The sequence below is a fragment of the Ranitomeya imitator genome, chromosome 2, assembly GCF_032444005.1.
Source record: "Ranitomeya imitator isolate aRanImi1 chromosome 2, aRanImi1.pri, whole genome shotgun sequence".
NCBI lineage: Eukaryota > Metazoa > Chordata > Amphibia > Anura > Dendrobatidae > Ranitomeya > Ranitomeya imitator.
This window is the reverse complement of record NC_091283.1, coordinates 271295100-271311119: the sequence shown is the minus strand read 5'-3', so window position 1 is coordinate 271311119 and position 16020 is coordinate 271295100.

Below are 16020 nucleotides of genomic sequence, written 5' to 3'. Positions count from 1 at the left end.
GGGCAGTATTATAGTAGTTATACTCTTGGACATAGGGGCAGTATTATAGTAGTTATATTCTTGTACATAGGGGCAGTATTATAGTGGTTATATTCTTGTATATAGGAGCAGTATTATAGTAGTTATATTCTTGTACATAGGAGCAGTATTATAGTAGTTATATTCTTGTACATAGGGGCAGTATTATAGTAGTTATACTCTTGGACATAGGGGCAGTATTATAGTAGTTATATTCTTGTAGATAGGGGCAGTATTATAGTAGTTATATTCTTGTACATAGGAGCAGTATTATAGTGGTTATATTCTTGTACACAGGGGGCTGTATTATACACATTTTCTTTTATTTCAGTATTAGCCATGATAGCTTTACTGCTTCCATGGTTAATCTTTATGTACAGCCCTACATTAACCCCTCCACTGTCGGATGGGCCCCTTTTTCTATGCCGCAGTATGTTTTCTGTGATGGGTTCGTTAGGAGTTAACCCCTCGGAGCTGCTGTTGCTGGTGTGATGGTCTCTTTCTTCTGTTACATCATCAGTGGTGACATTCTTGTGGTCACAGATTTCCCCATTCTGGTTTTGGAGTAAATCTGCCGCAGGTTCTTGACAAATACTATATTCATTACCAATCTCCTTGTCTCCCCCACGTCTGGCAGCAGGTGACCCCCAGAGGCTTCCTTGCTGTCCTCCAATTGACACACTGGGGAGTTGTATATACCATTACACCGCAGACGCGTGGAGAAAGTCAGGCAGCGGTATAGCGGTTCGTATGTGATCCGACCATCTACGGGGAGAATCATCAGCTCTGCGGGCAGGTTATGGTGACTGACTGAGAGTGCGCGTCACTGAGTGCAGTATATATACCAAAGGGGGCCATCTATATACCCCAGGTGCAGTATATACACCACTGGGGGCCATCTATATACCCCAGGTGCAGTTTATATACCACTGGGGGCCATCTACATACCCCGGGTGCAGTATATATACCACTGGGGACCAGCTATATACCCCGGGTGCTGTATATATAGATCACTGGGGGCCATCTACATACCCCAGGTGCAGTATATATACCACTGGGGGCCATCTACATACCGCGGGTGCAGTATATATACCACTGGGGGCCATCTATATACCCCGGGTGCAGTATATATACCACTGGGGGCCATCTATATACCCCGGGTGCAGTATATATACCACTGGGGGCCATCTATATACCCCGGGTGCAGTATATATACCACTGGGGGCCATCTACATACCCCGGGTGCAGTATATATACCACTGGGGGCCATCTATATACCCCGGGTGCAGTATATATACCACTGGGGGCTATCTACATACCCCGGGTGCAGTATATATACCACTGGGGGCCATCTATATACCCCGGGTGCAGTATATATACCACTGGGGGCCATCTATATACACCGGGTGCAGTATATATACCACTGGGGCCATCTACATACCCCAGGTGCAGTATATATACCACTGGGGACCAGCTATATACCCCGGGTGCTGTATATATACCACTGGGGGCCATCTATATACCCTGGGTGCAGTATATATACCACTGGGGGCCATCTATATACCCCGGGTGCAGTATATATACCACTGGGGGCCATCTATATACCCCGGGTGCAGTATATATACCACTGGGGGCCATCTACATACCCCGGGTGCAGTATATATACCACTGGGGACCAGCTATATACCCCGGGTGCTGTATATATACCACTGGGGGCCATCTATATACCCTGGGTGCAGTATATATACCACTGGGGGCCATCTATATACCCCGGGTGCAGTGTATATACCACTGGGGACCAGCTATATACCCCGGGTGCAGTATATATACCACTGGGGGCCATCTACATACCCCAGATGCTGTATATATACCACTGGGGGCCATCTACATACCCGAGGTGCAGTATATATACCACTGGGGGCCATCTATATACCGGGCCATCTATATACCCCGGGTGCAGTATATATACCACTGGGGGCCATCTACATACCCCGGGTGCAGTATATATACCACTGGGGGCCATCTATATACCCCAGGTGCAGTATATATACCACTGGGGGCTCTCTACATACCCCGGGTGCAGTATATATACCACTGGGGGCCATCTATATACCCCGGGTGCAGTATATATACCACTGGGGCCATCTACATACCCCAGGTGCAGTATATATACCACTGGGGACCAGCTATATACCCCGGGTGCTGTATATATACCACTATGGGCCATCTATATACCCTGGGTGCAGTATATATACCACTGGGGGCCATCTATATACCCCGGGTGCAGTATATATACCACTGGGGGCCATCTATATACCCCAGGTGCAGTATATATACCACTGGGGGCTATCTACATACCCCGGGTGCAGTATATATACCACTGGGGGCCATCTATATACCCCGGGTGCAGAATATATACCACTGGGGCCATCTATATACCCCGGGTGCAGTATATATACCACTGGGGACCAGCTATATACCCCGGGTGCCGTATATATACCACTATGGGCCATCTATATACCCTGGGTGCAGTATATATACCACTGGGGGCCATCTATATTCCCCGGGTGCAGTGTATATACCACTGGGGACCAGCTATATACCCCGGGTGCAGTATATATACCACTGGGGGCCATCTACATACCCCAGATGCTGTATATATACCACTGGGGGCCATCTACATACCCGAGGTGCAGTATATATACCACTGGGGGCCATCTATATACCCCGGATGCAGTATATATACCACTGGGGGCCATCTACATACCCGAGGTGCAGTATATATACCACTATGGGCCATCTATATACCCCGGATGCAGTATATACACCACTGGGGGCCATCTACATACCCGAGGTGCAGTATATACACCTCGCTAACCTTTCACCACATTTTACCTGCTATCCTGGGCACATCATGATGCGGCTGAAGATCTAAATAAAACATATTTTTTTATTTATCATCTCGGTGGCGGAGATATTCACTTGTAAACATTTTATGCTAATTTGTCTTTCAACCAAAGGGGCGTTTCAGAGATCCATCTCCGGGGGCGGTTACTTTTCCCTGTTTATGACTGTACCCAATCATAAGTAGGGGAAAATAATAGAACACGCCCCCGAGGAGCTCAGCGCTTTCTCTGAGTGCCAGGTCACACAGATCTCTCTGCGGGCGAATACTGTGCAGGAGAGCAGAGCTGTGCCCCATTACAAACACAGCTCTGTATCTCTCCCAGGCCTCGAAGTATGAGCCGTACTGGACGATTTTTCATTTTTGTGCTTTTGTTTTCGTTTTTTTTCCTCCCCTTTTCCACAAGCCAGCCTGTTTAGTTCCTCCTTACACATCGCTGTACGAGGGCTCAAGCAAAGATCTGCAGTTTTGAATTACATCATTCACTTTATGATATGGTTCAATAAAATACGAGGAAAAACATCAAAGTGAAGGGAAATGGCGAAAAACTTCAATTCTGCCCTTGTTTTCCAGGTTTTGTATTCATGGGTTTCATTGTGTGTTAATCAGTGATCTGGATACGCGATTCTTACAGCCACATCAACGACCATACCGTATCGACCATACCATTACAGTCATGTCATTACAGCCACACCATTACAGCCACACCATTTCAGCCATACCATTACAGCCATACCATTACAGCCATACAATTACAGCTGTACCATTACAGCCATACCATTACAGCCATACTATTTCAGCCATACCATTACAGCCATACCATTACAGCCGTACCATTACAGCCGTACCATTACAGCCGTACCATTACAGCCGTACCATTACAGCCATACCATTACAGCCATACCATTACAGCCATACCATTACAGCCGTACCATTACAGCTGTACCATTACAGCCTTACCATTACAGCCATACCATTACAGCCATACCATTACAGCCATACCATTACAGCCATACCATTACAGCCATACCATTACAGCCGTACCATTACAGCTGTACCATTACAGCCATACCATTACAGTCATACCATTACAGCCGTACCATTACAGCTGTACCATTACAGCCATACCATTACAGTCATACCATTACAGCTGTACCATTACAGCCATACCATTACAGTCATACCATTACAGCCATATCATTACGGACATACCATTACAGCCATACCATTACAGCTGTACCATTACAGCCATACCATTACAGCCATACCATTTCAGCCATACCATTACAGCCATACCATTACAGCCATACCATTACAGCCACACTATTACAGCCACACCATTACAGCCATACTATTACAGCCATACCGTTACAGCCATACCGTTACAGCCATACCGTTACAGCCATACCATTACAGTCATACCATTGCAGCCATACCATTACAGCCATACCATTACAGCCATACCATTACAGCCATACGGTTACAGCCGTACCATTACAGTCATCCCATTACAGACATACCATTACAGACATACCATTACTGTCGTACCATTACAGCCATACCATTACAGCCATACCATTACTGTCGTACCATTACAGCCATACAATTACAGTCATACCATTACAGCCATATCATTACAGTCATACCATTACAGCCGTACCGTTACAGCCGTACCATTACAGTCATCCCATTACAGACATACCATTACAGACATACCATTACTGTCGTACCATTACAGCCAGGGCCGGCTCCAGGTTTTTGAGGGCCCCGGGCGAAAGAGTCTCAGTGGGCCCCTTCCTTTAACACATACCCCGATTTATGATGCACAGATACGGCAGAGAAATGTATAGTACAATGCCAGATTTCACTTCTTACATGAGTGACAGCTATTGTAAATTCTGCAGTGTATATATACAGGACAGGAGGAGTGGTACTGTGCAGTGTATATATACAGGAGGAAAGGTGCTGTGCAGTGTATATATACAGGGGGAGAGGTGCTGTGCAGTGTATATATACAGGGGGAGAGGTGCTGTGCAGTGTATATATACAGGGGGAGAGGTGCTGTGCAGTGTATATATACAGGGGGAGTGGTACTATGCAGTGTATATATACAGAGGGAGAGGTGCTGTGCAGTGTATATATACAGGGGGAGAGGTGCTGTGCAGTGTATATATACAGGGGGAGAGGTGCTGTGCAGTGTATATATACAGGGGGAGAGGTGCTGTGCAGTGTATATATGCAGGACAGGAGGAGTGGTACTGTGCAGTGTATATATACAGGAGGAAAGGTACTGTGCAGTGTATATATACAGGGGGAGAGGTGCTGTGCAGTGTATATATACAGGGGGAGAGGTGCTGTGCAGTGTATATATACAGGGGGAGAGGTACAGTATGGGGGGATCCTGCAGCCCACCCCCTGACTGCTCCATACCATACACTGCCCTCTGTCGCGCTCACTATTATCCTGTGCATTTCTCCGTCATCGTTACCCCATGTTACACTTGTCACCCCCCACTACAGAGTAGCAGGGCAGCCAATGTCACCCCGTCCCGGATCCTAATGGCAGCAGGAAATGTCTGCTCCTCTATTGGGTTGGAACCTGATTTAATCAAGGAATAATGTGGATTTGTTGCCGGTGGCTGCAGGGGAAGGGTTAAGTGATGCCATGTCCTTGGTGGGAGCAGTGGCAGCTGCTGGGACCTGGACAGAGACAACCAATGTTGCTGTGACTGCACAGTGTGACCTGGAGGAGAGAAGCTGAGACTCCGGAGCAGAAATCACCCACATGCCAGCACTGGGCAGAGTCCCTCCAGTCACCAGCCTGGGGCCACGGGGCCCCAACGTACAGCCCACAGCTCAGTTTTATCCATGGCAGCAGCTCCACTTCCTCCTGGCATCTGGTTAACCCCATTTATGCGGGTCGGATTGTTATCTTTAAGATTCAGCAATAACCTTCATACAGATGGGAAGGGGTTAAGCTTCTTCTTACCCCATTGGTGCAGGTTTGGTGCAGCATGCATGTATTCTGGGAGAGCTGGGTGGCTGCAGGTTGCAGGCTGCATACCACCAGCTGCTCCAGACATCACCCACATTTTTAGGCAGCGGAGACAGACAGCAGCAGACTGAGCCACAAGTCCATCTGCAACCACTGCTCTGCTGGATACTTTGCACTCACTCAGTCACTGGTAGGAGCTCTGGAATCTGCCTGATAAACTTCAGCACTGCAGCCAGCCAGGGGCCAGAGCAGGAGAAAGTGCTCTCTCCGCCCACAAACAATGTCACACTGGCTGCCTTCTCTTAACCCCTATGTGTGCCTGCCTGGCTGCACTGACTGAGTGAGAAGATGCTTGTGTCAGAGCTGGCACATAGGGGTTAAGAGAAGGCAGCCAGCAGTGACATGTTCTCCTGCTTTGCTCTCCCAGCTGTATCTATGACAGCCTGAGTGGGCCCCCGTCTCTCCCCAGGGCCCCGGCATTTGCCCAGGTGCGCCGGGTGCTGACGCCGGCCCTGATTACAGCCATACCATTACAGCCATACCATTACTGTCGTACCATTACAGCCATACCATTACAGCCATACCATTACAGCCATATCATTACGGACATACCGTTACAGCCATACCATTACAGCCATACCATTACAGCCATACCATTACAGTCATACCATTACAGCCATACCATTACAGCCATACCATTACAGCCATACCATTACTGTCGTACCATTACAGCCATACCATTACAGTCATACCATTACAGCCATATCATTACGGACATACCGTTACAGCCATACCATTACAGCCATACCATTACAGCCATACCATTACAGCCATACCATTGTTGCCATAACATTACGGACATACCATTACAGTCATACCATAACAGCCATACCATTACAGCCATACCATTACGGACGTACCATTAAAGCCATACCATTACAGTCATACCATTACAGCCATAGCATTACAGCCATACCATTACGGACATACCATTACAGCCATATCATTACAGCCATACCATTACAGCCATACCATTACAGTCATACCATTACAGCCATACCATTACAGCCATACCATTACAGCCATACCATTACTGTCGTACCATTACAGCCATACCATTACAGTCATACCATTACAGCCATATCATTACGGACATACCGTTACAGCCATACCATTACAGCCATACCATTACAGCCATACCATTACAGCCATACCATTGTTGCCATAACATTACGGACATACCATTACAGTCATACCATAACAGCCATACCATTACAGCCATACCATTACGGACGTACCATTAAAGCCATACCATTACAGTCATACCATTACAGCCATAGCATTACAGCCATACCATTACGGACATACCATTACAGCCATATCATTACAGCCATACCATTACAGCCATACCATTACGGACATACCATTACAGCCATACCATTAAAGCCATACCATTACAGTCATACCATTACAGCCATAGCATTACAGCCATACCATTACGGACATACCATTACAGCCATACCATTACGGACATACCATTACAGCCATACCATTACAGCCACACCATTACAGTCATACCATTACAGCCATACCATTACAGCCATACCATTACAGCCATATCATTACAGTCAGACCATTACAGTCATACCATTACAGCCATACCATTACAGCCATATTATTACACCCATACCATTAGTCATACCATTACAGCCGTACCTTTACATCCATACTGTCACGATATTGTGTGAAATATCATATGATCTTGTAGCTTTGCCCTTCAGACCCATGCTGCGGGCTAAAAAAAAACCTCCCTCTGTGTTTCTGAGATGTGTATGTGTAGAAGAGGTTTTATTGTTCTGGCTATAAATTCCAAGTTCTGGGCAACTTACTCGTCCCCCTCCCATCTGTACCAGCTAGAACTAGTAGAGAAGTTATCCAAAATCCATGAGGGACTTTATTCTCATATGATAAGATTCTGGGCCACCGACTTGGGCTAGGAAAATAATAAATACATATTGCTAACGTCCATCGGCGGGTCTGTCAGCCCCTGTAAGCATGAGCCTCTAACTCCATCAGGTAAAAAGTACAGATTTCTCCGTAACCGGGCATCACAACGAGCCCGAATTTGGTACCAATAGAAAGCCAATGGTAAAAGAAGATGAATGAGGGGTGTGCTGGGATTCTGACATGTTCTGGAACGGAGATACGTGCCTTATACAAATTTGTGTTAAATTTGGTAAGGTTGAGGAGAGAGGAGGGTCTGGGTAAACCAGCTCTGTTGGTGATGTCACGGGCTGTGGTTTATAAGTTTCTGCCAGGCCCCCAGCAGTGAGTTTTACCTGAGGAGCCCTGACTGCTAGCCCTGATGAACTGGGACATATGGGAGCTCCGCCCACTAGCCTGGTTTTGCCTGCAATGTCCTGAACACATGTAAGTGTTAATTCCTCATTTAACCCCTGTTATAATTACCTTGTACATATTTTTTCAATTGTCTTATATTGTAACATCTTTATATGCTTTTTTATAAACACTGCCTTCTTTCGGAGTAAAATATATAAATTACTAGTTTTCGTTCTTCCTGCTCTAAAACGTACCCTAAGCCTTCTGAAGGGAATTACACTACTGTTTTGGGTTAGCTTCGGACCCGTTTAATCGAAGCTGGTGGCAGCATACCTTTGTGCTGGGCCTTTGGGAGTCGTTGTAGCGATGGCGGCATTGATAATTATTGTTCCTGTCTGAGTGGGAGTAGGAGTAGTTAAATCGCCTCACTGCAGCGTGCCCAATAGCCAGTACATAGCAGGCAGCCTTTCTGGCGACTAATTACCCTAGGTGCAGTACCTAATCTGACCTGAGAGTTAGGGGGGCGCCAGAGAGCTGCAAGTTTCAAGTGGTACTGCAAGCGGGATATACATAAATTCCTGCAGTTCGTGGTATATTGAAGAGCAGTGGATAACTTCTATACCAGTTCTAGCTGGTACAGTTGGGAGGGGGACGAGTTAGTTGCCCAGAGCTTGGAATTTATAGCCAGAGCAATAAAACCTCTTCTACACATACACATCTCAGAAACACAGAGGGAAGAGGTTTTTTTTAGCCCGCAGCATGGGTCTGAAGGGCAAAGCTACAAGATCATATGATATTTCATACAATATCGTGACACATACGGTTGGGCACTGTGGTGGGCACTGTATAGCACTGTTTGGGGGCATCACTGGACACTATGTGGATGGCACGGTTGGGCACTACAGTGGGCAAAACCTCCCAAATGCAAGCACCACACCTCAAATCAACTCCAGGCCTTTTATCTGCTTAATTGAGAACGAAGGGATTGCCCACACCTGTCCATGAAATAGCCTTGGAGTCAATTGTCCAATTACTTTTGGTCCCTTTAAAAACAGGGTGGCACATGTTAAGGAGCTGAAACTCCTAAACCCTTCATCTAATTTTAATGTGGATCCCCTCAAATGAAAGCTGAAAGTCTGAACTTCAACTGCATCTGAATTGTTTTGCTTAAAATTCATTGTGGTAATGTCTATAACCAAAATTAGAAAAATGTTGTCTCTGTCCAAATATATATGGACCTAACTGTATATGGATACTCATACGTGTGGCTGATGAGCATGTTCAAGCCTAAGATTTAGGGACAGTTACCTTGTGTGGTTTTACATAGGACTTACCCCTGTGAGTAATCTCTGATGTAGCAGAGCTGGGTTTGCAGTCCTATGTAACATTTCCACACATTCAGCTCCTGAACACCATTAGCCCAGACAGACCCCCATCTGCAAGCAGCTGTTTCGGGTGTCTCGCCCCTCATCATCACAGACAGTAATAATCCTCCATCTCTCAGGCAAAACAGCAGTTAAAATACTAGTACACTTCCTCCTGACGAAACGTGCAAGGTAGATGATGTAAAGGCAGAGGAGTCCACAGAACAGGAAGCCTGGGATGTCAGCTCTGGAGGGACTGACTGCAGCTCTAGAGAGACTACAGCTTAGAGGGACTGACTGCTGCTCTGGAGGGACTGACTGCTGCTCTACAGAAACTGCAGCTCTAGAGTGACTACAGCTCTGCAGTGACTGCAGTTCTGGAGGCTCTGACTGCTGCTCTGGAATGACTGACTGCAGGTCTAGAGAGAATGCAGCTCTGGAGGGACTGACAGCTACACTAAAAGAACTGACTGCAGTTTTGTAGGGTCTGACTGCAGCTCTGGAGGGTCTCACTGCTGCTCTGGAGGGACTGACTGCAGTTGTGGGGAAACTGTAGCTCTGGAGGCTCTGACTACTGCTCTGGAGGGACTGACTGCAGCTCTTGAGAGACTGGATCTCTGAAGGGACTGACTGCTGCTCTGGAGGGACTGACTGCTGCTCTGGAGGGATTTACTGCAGCTCTACAAGGCTATGGAGGGACTTACTGCAGTTCTGCAGGGACTGGTTGCAGCTTTAGAAGGTCTGACTGCTGCTCTGGAAGGACTGACTGCAGCTCTGGAGGGTCTGCCACTTTGGAGGGTCTGGCTACTGCTCTGCAGGGACTGACTGCAGCTCTGGAGGGTCTGCCACTTTGGAGGGTCTGGCTACTGCTCTGTAGGGACTGACTGCAGCTCTGGAGGGTCTGCCACTTTGGAGGGTCTGGCTGCTGCTCTGGAGGGACTGACTGCAGCTCTAGAGAAACTACAGCTTTGGAGGGACTGACTTTAAGCACTGGAGAGGCTGCTGCTCTGGAGGGTCTGACTGCTGCTCTGTAGGGACTGACTACAGCTTCGGAGGGACTAACTGCAGCTCTGGAGGGACAGACTGCTGCTCTCGAGTGATTGCAGCTGTCAAGGGACTCCAGCTCTGGAGGGATTGACTGCAGCTCTGGAGGATCTGCCTGCTGCTCTGGAGGGACTAACAGCAGCTCTAGAGAGACTGCAGCTCTAGAGGGACAGACTGAAGCTCTGGAGTGACTGACTGCAATTCTGGAGACACTGCTGCTCTAGAGGGACTACTACAGCTCCGGAGGGACTGGATCTCTGGAGGGACTGACTGCTGCTCTGGAGGGACTGACTACTGCTCTTGAGAGACTGGATCTCTGGAGGGACTGACTGCTGCTCTGGAGTGATTGACTGCAGCTCTACAAGACTATGGAGGGACTTACTGCAGTTCTGCAGGGACTGGTTGCAGCTCTGGAAGGTCTGACTGCTGCTCTGGAAGGACTGACTGCAGCTCTGGAGGGTCTGCCACTTTGGAGGTTCTGGCTGCTGCTCTCGAGGGACTGACTGCAGCTCTAGAGAAACTACAGCTTTGGAGGGACTGACTTTCAGCACTGGAGAGGCTGCTGCTCTGGAGGGTCTGACTGCTGCTCTGGAGGGACTGACGACAGCTCCGGAGAGACTGACTGCACCTCTGGAGTGACAGATTGCTGATCTCGAGTGATTGACTGCAGCTGTCAAGTGACTGTAGCTCTGGAGGGATTGGCTGCAGCTCTGGAGGGATTGACTGCAACTCTGGAGGGTCTGCCTGCTGCTCTGGAGGGACTGACTGCACATCTAGAGAGCCTGCAGCTCTGGAGTGACTTACTGCAATTCTGGAGACACTGCTGCTCTGGAGGGACTGACTGCAGCTCTGGAGGATCTGACTGCAACTATGAAGGGACTGACTGCAGCTCTACAGTGTCTGACTGCAGGTCTGGAGGGACTGACTCCAGCTCTGGAGATACTACAGCTCTGGAGGGACTGACTTGCAGCACTGGAGAGACTGCTGCTCTGGAGGGTCTGCCTGCTGCTCTGGATGGACTGACTGAACTCTAGAGAGACTGCAGCTCTGGAGTGAATGACTGCTCCTCGGGAGGAACTGAAGCTCTGGAGGGACTGCAGCTCTGGAGGGACTGACTGCTGTACTAGAAAGACTGACTGCTGCTCTGAAGGGAATGACTGCAGCTCTGGAGGGATTGACTGCAGCTCTGGAGAGAATAATTACAGCTCTAGAGGGACTGACTACAGCTCTGGAGGATCTGACTGCAACTATGAAGGGACTGACTGCAGCTCCACAGTGTCTGACTGCTGCTCTGGAGGGACTGACTCCAGCTCTGGAGAGACTACAGCTCTGGAGGGACTGACTTGTAGCACTGGAGAGACTGCTGCTCTGGAGGGTCTGCTTGCTGCTCTGGAGGGACTGACCGAACTCTAGAGAGACTGCAGCTCTGCAGGGACTGACTGAATCTCTGGAGGGTCTGACTGCTCCTCTGGAGGAACTGAAGCTCTGGAGGGACTGCAGCTCTGGAGGGACTGATTGCTGTACTAGAAAGACTGACTGCTGCTCTGGAGGGAATGACTGCAGCTTTGTAAGGATTGACTGCAGCTCTGGAGAGAATAATTACAGCTCTAGAGGGACTGACTACAGCTCTGGAGAGACTGCTGCTCTGGGAGGACTGATTGCTACTCTGGAATGACTGACTGCAACTTTGTAGAGACTGACTGCAGCTCTAGAAAGACTGCAGCTCTGGAGGGACTGACTGCTTTTCTGGAGGGACTGACTTTCAGTACGGGAGAGGCTGCTGCTCTGGTGGGTCTGCCTGCTGCTCTGGAGGGACTGAATGCTGCTCTGGAGGGACGGACTGCAGCTGTCAAGGGATTGCAGCTCTGGAGGGACTGACAGCAGCTCTAGAGTGACTGCAGCTCTGGAGGGACTGACTGCAGCTCTGCAGGGACTGACTGAATCTCTGGAGGGTCTGACTGCTCCTCTAGAGGAACTGAAGCTCTGGAGGGACTGCAGCTCTGGAGGGACTGACTGCTGTACTAGAAAGACTGACTGCTGCTCTGGAGGGAATGACTGCAGCTCTGGAGGGATTGACTGCAGCTCTGGAGAGAATAATTACAGCTCTAGAGGGACTGACTACAGCTCTGGAGAGACTGCTGCTCTGGGGTGAATGACTGCAGGTCTAGAGACTGCAGCTCTGGAGTGAAGGCAGCTCTGGGGGGACTGACTGCTGCTCTGGAATGACTGACTGCACCTTTGTAGAGACTGACTGTAGCTCTAGAAAGACTGCAGCTCTGGAGGGACTAACTGCTACTCTGGGGGGACTGACAGCAGATCTAGAGACTGCAGCTCTGGAGTGAAGGCAGCTCTTGGGGGACTGACTGCTGCTCTATAATGACTGACTGCAACTTTGCAGAAACTGACTGCAGCTCTAGAAAGACTGCAGCTCTAGAAAGACTGCAGCTCTGGAGGGATTGACTGCAGCTCTGGAGGATCTGCCTGCTGCTCTGGAGGGACTAACAGCAGCTCTAGAGAGACTGTAGCTCTGGAGGGACAGACTGAAGCTCTCGAGGGATTGACTGCAACTCTGGAAGGTCTGCCTGCTGCTCTGGAGGGACTAACTGCACTTCTAGAGAGCGTCCAGTTCTGGAGTGACTTACTGCAATTCTGGAGACACTGCTGCTCTGGAGGGACTGACTGCTGCCCTAGAGGATCTCACTGCAACTATTAAGGGACTGACTGCAGCTCTACAGTGTCTGACTGCAGGTTTGGAGGGTCTGACTGCAGCTCTGGAGGAACTGACTGCAGCTCTGCAGGGACTGACAATCTCTGGGGGTCTGACTGCTCCTCTGGAGGGACTGAAGCTCTGGAGGGACTAACTGCAGCTCTGTAGGGACTGACTGCTGTACTAGAAAGACTGACTGCTGCTCTGGAGGGAATGACTGCAGCTCTGGAGGGATTGACTGTAGCTCTGGAGAGAATAATTGCAGCTCTAGAGGGACTGATTACAGCTCTGGAGAGACTGCTGCTCTGGGGGACTGACTGCAGATCTAGAGACTGCAGCTCTGGAGTGAAGGCAGCTCTGAGGGGACTGACTGCTGCTCTGGAATGACTGACTGCAACTTTGTAGAGACTGACTGCAGCTCCAGAAAGACTGCAGCTCTAGAAAGACTGCAGCTCTAGAAAGATTGCAGCTCTGGAGGGACTGACTGCTGCTCTGGAGGGTTTGGCTAAAGCTATGAAGGGACTGACTGCAGCTCTGGAGGGAATGACTGAAGCTCTGGGTGAACTGACTGCAGCTCTGGAGAGACATTGCATCTCTGGAGAGGTCTGACTGCAGCTCTGAAGAGATTGAGTGCAGTTCTGTACAGATGCATCCCTGGAGGCTCTGACTACTGCTCTGGAGGAACTGACTGCAGCTCTGGAGGGACTGCAGCTCTTTGTGGACTAACTGCTGCTCTGGAGGGACTGACTTCTGCTCTGGAGGATCTTCATGCTGCTCTGGAGGGTCTGACTGCAGCTCTAGAGAGACTGTAGCTCTGACTGACTGCTGCTCTGGAGGGACTGACTGCAGCTCTTGAGAGACTGGTTCTCTGGAGGGACTGACTGCTGCTCTGGGGGGACTGACTGCAGATCTAGAGACTGCAGCTCTGGAGTGAAGGCAGCTCTGGGGGGGGACTGACTGTTGCTCTGGAATGACTGCAACTTTGTAAAGACTGACTGCAGCTCTAGAATGACTGCAGTTATAGAAAGACTGCAGCTCTGGAGGGATTGACTGAAGCTCTGGAGGATCTGCCTGCTGCTCTGGAGGGACTAACAGCAGCTCTACAGACACTATAGCTCTAGAGGGACAGACTGAAGCTCTGGAGGGACTGACTGCACCTCTAGAGAGCCTGCAGTTCTGGAGTGAATTACTGCAATTCTGGAGACACTGCTGCTCTGGAGGGAATGACTGCTGCCCTGGAGGATCTCACTGCAACTATGAAGGGACTGACTGCAGCTCTACAGTGTCTGACTGCAGGTTTGGAGGGTCTGACTCCAGCTCTGGAGAGACTACAGCTCTGGAGGGACTGACTTGCAGCACTGGAAAGACTGCTGCTCTGGAGGGTCTGCCTGCTGCTCTGGAGGGACTGACTGAACTCTAGAGAGACTGCAGCTCTGGAGAGACTGACTGCAGCTCTGCAGGGACTGACTGAATCTTTGGAGGGTCTGACTGCTCCTCTGGAGGGACTGCAGCTCTGGAGGGACTGACTGCAGCTCTGTAGGGACTGACTGCTGTACTAGAAAGACTGACTGCTGCTCTGGAGAGAATTGAAGACAAAAAAGAATACAGTGAGTTCAAAAATACTCGGTTGTAAAAAAAATTACAGTAATAAGCAAGTGCTAGTCAAAAGATGGAAAAAAACAGGGTATTTAGTTGATACTTTTTTTTGCAAAAAAATGTATACTAAGCTGCTCCATCTATCGTCAAGGTATACCCATATAGATCAGTCCTACCTAATGTATATAGTCCCTATCTGATGTATTTAAGCAGGGTTCAGAGACGGAATATCCATGTGGACATGCTGGATGGAACAGCTTTGATGCAAATGACCCATAAGGAGTGGTGGACTCCCTAGTCTTGTAGAAACAAGAGAACAATTATAGAACCAGAAACACATGGGCTACTTGCACATTGAACAAGTCTGTAGGAACCTGTTCACACACCACCAAGAAACTTGAAGACACAAAAGAGCACAGTGAGGTCAAAAATACTCTGTTGTAAAAAAAATTACAGTAATAAGCAAGTGCTAGTCCAAAGATGGAAAAAACAGGGTATTTAGTTGATACGGTTTTTTTTTCAAAAATTTTTATACTAAGCTGCTCCACCAATCGTCAAGGTATACCCATATAGAGCAGTCCTACCTAATGTATATAATCCCTATCTGATGTATTTAAAAACCTGATCATCTGTATAGCACCTGTACCTGTTCTCTGGAGGGATTGACTGCAGCTCTGGAGAGAATAATTACAGCTCTAGAGGGACTGACTACAGCTCTGGAGAGACTGCTGCTCTGGGGGGGACTGACTGCAGATCTAGAGACTGCAGCTCTGGAGTGAAGGCAGCTATTGACTGCAGTTCGGCAGGAACTAGTTGCAGCTCTGAACGGTGTGACTGCTGCTCTGGAGGGACTGACTGCAGCTCTAGAGAGACTACAGCTCTGGAGGGACTGACTTTCAGCAAGGGAGAGGCTGCTGCTCTGGAGGGTCTGCCTGCTGCTCTGGAGGGACTGATGGCTGCTCAGGAGGGACTGAGTGCAGCTGTCAAGGGACTGCAGTTCTGGAGGGATTGACTGCAGCTCTGGAGGATCTGCTTGCTGCCCTGGAGGGACT